This window comes from Entelurus aequoreus, linkage group LG07 (assembly GCF_033978785.1).
Source record: "Entelurus aequoreus isolate RoL-2023_Sb linkage group LG07, RoL_Eaeq_v1.1, whole genome shotgun sequence".
NCBI lineage: Eukaryota > Metazoa > Chordata > Actinopteri > Syngnathiformes > Syngnathidae > Entelurus > Entelurus aequoreus.
Genome location: NC_084737.1, coordinates 71,136,083 through 71,145,620, shown reverse-complemented (window position 1 = coordinate 71,145,620; position 9,538 = coordinate 71,136,083).

The window sequence follows — 9,538 nt, the reverse complement described above, 5'->3', positions numbered from 1 at the left end:
CCCTCCACTGCATGCCAAACACGCACCATCCATCCTCCTCCTCTTACACACGCCTTGTATCCTCCATACACTGACACCGACCACCTCTGTCCCTGCCACACAAATTTGTGACCCTGGTCCACGTCCGCCCTGTAGACTGTGACCCAGCTGTCCACGGCACTCAAAGCTTAAGAGCCAGCAGGATGATATTGTCATCATGACATCCCCTGCGCTCAATGGGCCTGTCATGTGGGGCTTCAGAAACACAGAGATGATGACTCTGTTGTTTAGCGCAATTTCTTTCTGTGTATCTTCCCCGAGGGACAATACAGTAGAAATCAACTTGAACACACAGTGCACCTGGAAAGTATTCACAGCGCTACAAGTTTTCCACATTTTGTTATGTTACAGCTAGAGATGTCCGATATTATCGGCCGATAAATGCTTTAAAATGTAATATCGGAAATTATTGGTATCGTTTTTTTTATTATCGGTATCGTTTTTTTTGTTTGTTTGTTTTTTTTATAATTGGATCGACATAAAAAACACAAGATACACTTACAATTAGTGCACCAACCCAAAAAACCTCCCTCCCCCATTTACACTCATTCACACAAAAGGGTTGTTTCTTTCTGTTATTAATATTCTGGTTCCTACATTATATATCAATATATATCGATACAGTCTGCAAGGGATACAGTCCGTCAGCACACATGATTGTGCCTGCTGCTGGTCCACTAATAGTACTAACCTTTAATAGTTAATTTGACTCATTTTCATTAATTACTAGTTTCTATGTAACTGTTTTTATATTGTTTTACTTTCTTTTTTATTCAAGAAAATGCTTTTAAATCATTTATCTTATTTTATTTTATTATTAAAAAAGGACCTTATATTTACCATACCTGGTTGTCCAAATTAGGCATAATAATGTGTTAATTCCACAACTGTATATATCGGTATCGGTTTTTGGTTGATATCGGTATCAGTAATTAAAGAGTTGGACAATATCGGAATATCGGATATCGGAAAAAAGCCATTATCGGACATCCCTAGTTACAGCTAATGTTGTCCCGATACCAACATTTTGGTACTGGTACATAAAATTATTTCTATACTTTTCGGTACTTTTTGATACTTTTCTAAATAAAGGGGACCACAAAAATAGCATTATTGGCTTTATTTTAACAAAAAATCTTACGATACATTAAACATATGTTTCTTATTGCAAGTGTGTCCTTAAATAAAATGGTGAACATACAAGACAACTTGTCTTTTAGTAGTAAGTAAGCAAACAAAGGCTCCTAATTTAGTCTGGTGACATATGCAGTAACATATTGTGTCATTTATAATTCTATTATTTTGTCAACATTATTAAGAACAAGTGGTACAAAATTAATTATTAATCTACTTGTTTATTTACTGTTAATATCTGCTTACTTTCTCTTTTAACATGTTCTATCTACACTTCTGTTAAAATGTAATAATCATTTATTATTCTGTCGTTTGGATGCTTTACATTTGTTTTGGATGATACCACAAATGTGGGTATCAATCCGATACCAAGTCGTTACAGGATCATACATTGGTCATATTCAAAGTCCTCATGTGTCCAGGGACATATTTCCTGAGTTTGTAAACATAATCTAAATTATGGGGGCATATACTACCGAATATGATTCATTAGTATCGCGGTACTATACTAATACCGGTATACCGTACAACCCTGGTTACAGCCTTATTCCAAAAGGGAATACATTAATTTTTGCAACATTCTACAGAAAATACCCCATAATGACAATGTGAAACTTTTTTTAGAGGTTTTTGAAATGTATTACTAAAAAAAAAAAAAAAACAAGAAATCACATGAAACTATAAGTATTCACAGCATTTGCTCGATACTTTGACAGCAATTACAGCCTCAAGATGTTTTTAATACGATGCCTCAAACTTCACACACCTTTCTATGGGCAGTTTTGGCCATTCCTCTTTGCTGCACCTATCAAGCTCAATCAGGTTGGATGAGAAACATTTAGTTTTTATCCATACATTGCTGCATTCATCTTTCCGTCTATACCAGTGGTGTCCAAAGTGCGGCCCGAGGGCCATTTGTGGCCCCCAGCTAATTTGTTTACGGCCCCCGGCACATTCAGAAAATACTATAATCAAAAATAAAAACATAAAAAAGTGTAATAAAAGAGTAAACAGTTGAAATGTTGACACTACTAACACAAAGCTGCCATGCGGACTGTTATTGACCTATTTAAGGCTCCAATTACTTCACATGAACAATTCCACTTAGAAACATTTTTGGGGGGAAATATTGCATATTTTGTGCGAAACAAAGTTTTCTTTCACAAAAAGGGCATCAAACAAACAAAAAAAAAATGAAAAAAATAATAAAATCTTACAATCAACAGATCTACAGACTTAAGCGTTAAAAGTAAAAAATATAAATATAAATTTGGCTTGTTTTCAACACTTATTCTTTTTCTTGTTTTATTGTTATGAATTATTGACCTATTTAAGGCTCCAATTACTTCACATCAAATATTCCACTTTGAAATGTTTTGGGGGAAAATGTTGCATAATTTGTGTGTTTGCCATATAAATAAGGGTTTTGACATAAAGGGCTTAAACATAAAAACAACATTTTTAAAAACTTTATAACGATAGACAGACCGGAAGATGATCTCGAGATTTGAGCGTTGAATAAAAAAAAATAAAAAGTATTACTTATTTCTAACATTTTTATGACTGAAACCCTACCGGGTACCGGGGACCAAACTTGAGAAAAGCCATAAAGGTTAAAAAAAAAACTATATATTGTATTGGTTTTAAAAAAGGAAAAAATATCAAAATGGCCCCCGCATGCTTTGATTTTTCAGTCTGCGGCCCTCAGTGGAAAAAGTTTGGACACCCCTGGTCTATACTGACTAGTCTCCTAGTTCCTGCTGCTGAGAAACATCCCCACAGCGTGATGCTGCCACCGCGCTGCTTCACTGGAGGGATGGTAATGGCCTGTTGATGAGTGGTGCCCGGTTTCCTCCAAACATGACTTCAAAGAGTTCAATCATTGTCCCAACTCCATCGCCTCAATTTCAGCTTCATCAGCAAGGTTTCAGACCAGTGGTTCTCAAACTTTTTTCACCAAGTACCCCCTCAGAAATCACTTGGCTCTCCAAGTACCACCATAATGACCGACATTAAAATACAGTATCATAGTAGGTCTAAGTATTCATTAAAAAACAACCACAGGTTTTATTTAGCAAGTGACATTACACACAGTTTGAACAGTAACACTGTGTTTGAATACAGGAAAATAAAACTGATGCATTGTAATATATAATTAAGTGATTATTTGGCATACTACTAGAGACAGTCCACCTACCACTAATGGTAACTATACCACAGTTTGAGAATCACTGCTCTAGATCATGTGTGTCAAGCTTTTTTTTATTGAGGGCCACATCACAATTATAACTGCCCTCAGGAATATTAAATATAAAAGTATAATAGCCTCGTCACACAATTTATACAGGAAACTCTTTTTGATTACTATAATTTTTACAAACCGATTGATAAATAACTTGCTTTGCTCGTTGCGGGGTCCGCTAATGATAAAGTGAACAACGTATTCAATTGGAAGCAGTACATTTTTTTTGTCAAAATTGAAAGAATAACAAATGAATTTATTCAAAAAGTGCTTAATTATTTCCAGCCTTTTTTTGCAGGCCACATAGAGACATGGCGGGCCACATAAATAAATGGGGCATATGACATGAAATGATCCGTTGGACAACCTAAAATAATGCAGAAGGACCACATAAAATGACTTGGCGGATTTGGCCCCAGTTTGACACCTGTGCTCTAGATCAGTGGTCCCAACCACCGGGCCGATTGGTACCGGGCCGCGGACCGATTGGTACCAGAAAAAAATAAAATAAATAAATAAATTGTTTTTTTTTTTATTAAATCAACATAGAAAAACCAATACATCATATATCAATGTACACTACCGTTCAAAAGTTTGGGGTCTCATTGAAATGTCCTTATTTTTGAAGGAAAAGCACTGTACTTTTCAATGAAGATAACTTTAAACTAATCTTAACTTTAAAGAAATACACTCTATACATTGCTAATGTGGTAAATGACTATTTTAGCTGCAAATGTCTGGTTTTTGGTGCAATATCTACATAGGTGTATAGAGGCCCATTTCCAGCAACTATCACTCCAGTGTTCTAATGGTACAATGTGTTTGCTCATTGGCTCAGAAGGCTAATTGATGATTAGAAAACCCTTGTGCAATCATGAAAACAGTTTAGCTCGTTACAGAAGCTACAAAACTGACCTTCCTTTGAGAAGATTGAGTTTCTGGAGCATCACATTTGTGGGGTCAATTAAACGCTCAAAATGGCCAGAAAAAGAGAACTTTCATCTGAAACTCAACAGTCTATTCTTGTTCTTAGAAATGAAGGCTATTCCACAAAATTGTTTGGGTGACCCCAAACTTTTGAACGGTAGTGTAGATCAATACAGTCTGCAGGAATACAGCCCGTAAGCACACATGATTGTATTTCTTTATGAAAAGAAAAAAGAAAAAAAAAAATTACCCCCGGTCCGTTGGACAAATTTTCAAGCGTTGACCGGTCCGCAGCTACAAAAAGGTTGGGGATCACTGCTCTAGATCATGTTGTGCTTCAGAATGCCACAGTGCATGGCCCCCTTTTTGTATCAAAGCAGTTTTATCCCATGTGTGTGTTCTCTAATTGTAACACAACAGTGAAGAAATAAATAAGTAAATGAATAAAGGAATGTTCAATGAGTAAGCAAATAATTATTAAATACATAAATAAACAATAATTAAAGAAAAATAAATAGTTAAGTGATGTATGGTTCACCTATGAGATGAATAAGATTATATCATTTTTAAATAAGGTTCAAGATGTGTATCAATATTCTTCTTTTTTGTACTTTGTAAACACTTGTAGTTTAAACAGTTTCTGGATCATATCAGTACTTTGTTTGAATATCCTTGCTTAATCCATTCTATAATTCAATTCCACATACTGATACACCAAAGGTTTTAAGTGTTGTACGTGCATACAGATGTTCTTCTTGGGCAGCAGTTTATAGTTTGCTTTGTACATAATTTTAGCTGTTTGCAAATGCACCAAGTCATGAGATTTCAATGTTTTTGATTTAATAAATACATGGTTTGAATGTTCTCTATATCCAACATTATGTATTATTCTAACTGGTTTTTTTTGTAACACAGTTAGTGAACGAAGTGTACTCTTAAAGTTATTTCTGCACAATAACTCAGATATAATAACATTCGTGAGCAGTAGAGAATATAAAGTGATTTTGTGTTTTCTTTTATACTTTCAATATTTACTCGTGTTTGTGTTTGACTTTCTCTTCTACTGTTACCAAATAGCATTATTTTAGTTTTACTGAGTTTCAAACATAGTCTGTTTTTGTCAAACCATCTTATTAATTTGTTCATTTCTTCTGTTATTATTTGTATTAGCTTCTGTGTGTTCTCTCCTGAACAAAACACAGTCGTGTCATCTGCAAATAATACTAACTTTCAGTCCTTTGTAACTTTACAAATGTTGTATATATAGAGACTAAACAATGTTGGTCCCAGTATTGATCCCAGGGGTACGCCATAAGACATATTTAGCTCTGTAGAAGTGTGTTCGCCCAGCTTCACATTTTGCTTTTGTGGAAGTAAGGAAACAGGTCTGCAGTTTGTAACCAAGTGTTTGTCGCCAGTATTATAAATTGGTATGAATTTTGCTGTATTAATTTTGTTTGGGAATTTGCCTGTTTGACATGATAGGTTGCTGATATATGTTAAAGGCCTACTGAAATGAAATTGTTTTATTTAAACGGGGATAGCAGATCCATTCTATGTGTCATACTTGATCATTTCGCGATATTGCCATATTTTTGCTGAAAGGATTTAGTAGAGAACAACGACGATAAAGATCGCAACTTTTGGTATCTGATAAAAAAAAGCCTTGCCCCTACCGGAAGTAGCGTGACGTAGTCAGTTGATAGCCTCCTCATATTTTCCTATTGTTTTCAATGCAGCTAGAGCGATTCGGACCGAGAACGCGACGATTACCCCATTAATTTGAGCGAGGATGAAAGATTCGTGGATGAGGTACGTTAGAGTTAAGGACTAGGATGCAGTGCAAGACATATCTTTTTTCGCTCTGACCGTAACTTAGGTACATGCTGGCTCATTGGATTCCACACTCTCTCCTTTTTCTATTGTGGATCACGGATTTGTATTTTAAACCACCTCGGATACTATATCCTCTTGAAAATGAGAGTCGAGAACGCGAAATGGACATTCACAGTGACTTTTATCTCCACGACAATACATCGACAAAACACTTTAGCTACGGAGCTAACGTGATTGCATCGTGCTTAACTGCATATAGAAACAAAATAAATAAATCCCTGACTGGAAGGATAGACAGAAGATCAACAATACTATTAAACCAGGGACATGTAAATACACGGTTAATGCTTTCCAGCCTGGCGAAGCTTAAAAATGCTGTTGCTAACGACGCCATTGAAGCTAACTTAGTATAACGGGACCTCACAGAGCTATGATAAAAACATTAGCGCTCCACCTACGCCAGCCAGCCCTCATCTGCTCATCAACACCCGTGCTCACCTGCGTTCCAGCGATCGACGGAAGGACGAAGGACTTCACCACGATCATCCGTGCGGTCGGTGGCTAGCGTCGGCTAACGCGTCTGCTATCCGAGTCAAAGTCTTCCTGGTTGTGTTGCTGTAGTCCGCCGCTAATACAGCGATCCCACCTACAACTTTCTTCTTTGCAGTCTTCATTGTTCATTAAACAAATTGCAAAAGATTCACCAACACAGATGTCCAGAATACTGTGGAATTATGAGATGAAAACAGAGCTATTTTGTATTGGATTCAATGGAGTACCGATACTTCTGTTTCACTGGTTACGTCACGCGCATACGTCATCATCCAAAGACGTTTTCAACCGGAAGTTTAGCGGGAAATTTAAAATTGCACTTTATAAGTTAACCCGGCCGTATTGGCATGTGTTGCAATGTTAAGATTTCATCATTGATATATAAACTATCAGACTGTGTGGTCGGTAGTAGTGGGTTTCAGTAGGCCTTTAAAGGTTCTGAAATCTTTTCAATAACCTTTTGTATCGTTTCCATATCAATTCCGTTACAATCAGTTGAGGTCTTGGATTTACAAATTTTTTTCACCATATTGATAATTTCCTCTTTTGTTACACCCTTGAGGAACATCGAATTGAGATTTCTATCTATGGTTGTCAAGCTTTGGTAAGCGTTGCTTGCAGTGTAGTCCCAATGATGCAGATAATGGCAGGCGAGTAAAACTAGATTTAATTGCCACAGGAAGCAGGGAACAAACATTTAAAGCACACCAAGCAACAGCCTACCAAGTAAATCTATCATCCACTGAAGAAGAAAACCAGGTGGAACTAAATATAACTAATTAACAATTCCAACGGCCAAAATCACGCTTACTGGCTAAAACGTGCAGGGACTCTGCGGGCATTGGACAAAGTTGCGAGGCCACGCATAATTCGCAGGGATTGGTTGAATTGGCGCGATCGCAACATCGCAAATTCCTGGAGGGACTAAATCTACACTATGCAAATCTACACTGCTCCAACTTTCATTTCTTAAAGAGGGCATGAGCAGACTATTTTTCCTGAGGAAGCTTAGGTCCTCTAATGTGTGCAGCAAGCTGTTGGAAATATTGTATCAGTCTGTTGTGGCCAGTGCCCTGTACTTTGCAGTAGTTTGTTGGGGGAGCAGCACCAGCAAAAGGGACTTAAACCGGATTGACAAACTGATCCGGAAAGCCGGCCAAACTATTGGCACGCAGTTGGAGGCGTTTGTGTCAGTGAGGGACAGGAGGACAATGGACAAACTGCTGGCCATCATGGACAATCCTGCCCACCCACTCCACCAGACAATTGAGGGACTGCAGAGCTCATACTCCAACAGACTCCTTCAGCTTCTTTCCCACAGTGTTCAATTCAAGAACTCCTTCATTCCGCACTCCATCCAGCTGTATAATCACTCGCCATACAACAATAGATGATATCTGTCTATTACGTGACCACTTCTAGCTACCTTACTTGGTTAATAATGTACACTACCGTTCAAAAGTTTGGGGTCACCCAAACAATTTTGTGGAATAGCCTTCATTTCTAAGAACAAGAATAGACTGTCGAGTTTCAGATGAAAGTTCTCTTTTTCTGGCCATTTTGAGCGTTTAATTGACCCCACAAATGTGATGCTCCAGAAACTCAATCTGCTCAAAGGAAGGTCAGTTTTGTAGCTTCTGTAACGAGCTAAACTGTTTTCAGATGTGTGAACATGATTGCACAAGGGTTTTCTAATCATCAATTAGCCTTCTGAGCCAATGAGCAAACACATTGTACCATTAGAACACTGGAGTGATAGTTGCTGGAAATGGGCCTCTATACACCTATGTAGATATTGCACCAAAAACCAGACATTTGCAGCTAGAATAGTCATTTACCACATTAGTGTTATGTATCAGAGAAGGGAAGGAGGCGACAACCAGGGCAGGACTGCGGTTTACAAGGTTTATTTGAAACCTTTGATGAATACGTGGCGTGTGTATGCTACTCAAAGTGAGTGAGTGTTGACTATGTGTAAAATTAATAATGTAAATATTACCAAGGGTTGTTGTCTGTAAATGTTGGTTGTATCTTTCGTCGTTATCCAAGGGGGCAAGGCGAAGAGGCAGTTTGTGGGCAGGCAAGTGGTCGTGGGCAAGAGCAGGGCAGCATGGTCTGGGTCCGAGCAGGGAGGCCATGGATCGAGGAGGGCAGTCAGGAAACCGGATGGGTGTCGAGTGACAAGGCACGATCACGGAAGACAGGGGAGTCACTGTGGAAATACAAAAGGGCATGAACCAGGGGGAAACACGGAGAGAGAGCAAAACAAGGACGAGGAAATCACTGGGAAAGGAATGCCAGACGTGATGCTTACTGGAAGGTTAGCGACATTCTGGCAAAGGTTCCTCGGGTCCGCTGGTCTTTATGTCGCTCCCCCTCCTCAAGTCCAGGTGCGCTGATCAGTGATTGCTTGCAGGCTTGTTGCTGTGTGGGCGTGTTGTGCTCAGTGCGAGCAGAGGCGTGTCTGAGTGTGCTGCCAGCAGAGGGGTTAGCAGAGTTGCCTGCAGCTCCAGGTGCAGAGGAAACGCGGGTTCGACTCCGCGTCATGACAATTAGCAATGTATAGAGTGTATTTCTTTAAAGTTAAGACTAGTCTAAAGTTATCTTCATTGAAAAGTACAGTGCTTTTCCTTCAAAAATAAGGACATTTCAATGTGACCCCAAACTTTTGAACGGTAGTGTATATTTTCTGCTACTCTTTATTTTATGCTGCCGCTTTTTTTGCTACTGCTGTTACATATACTATAATATTGTACATGGTATTTGGGATGTGTTATATATTGTATATATTATATAACAATATAATAT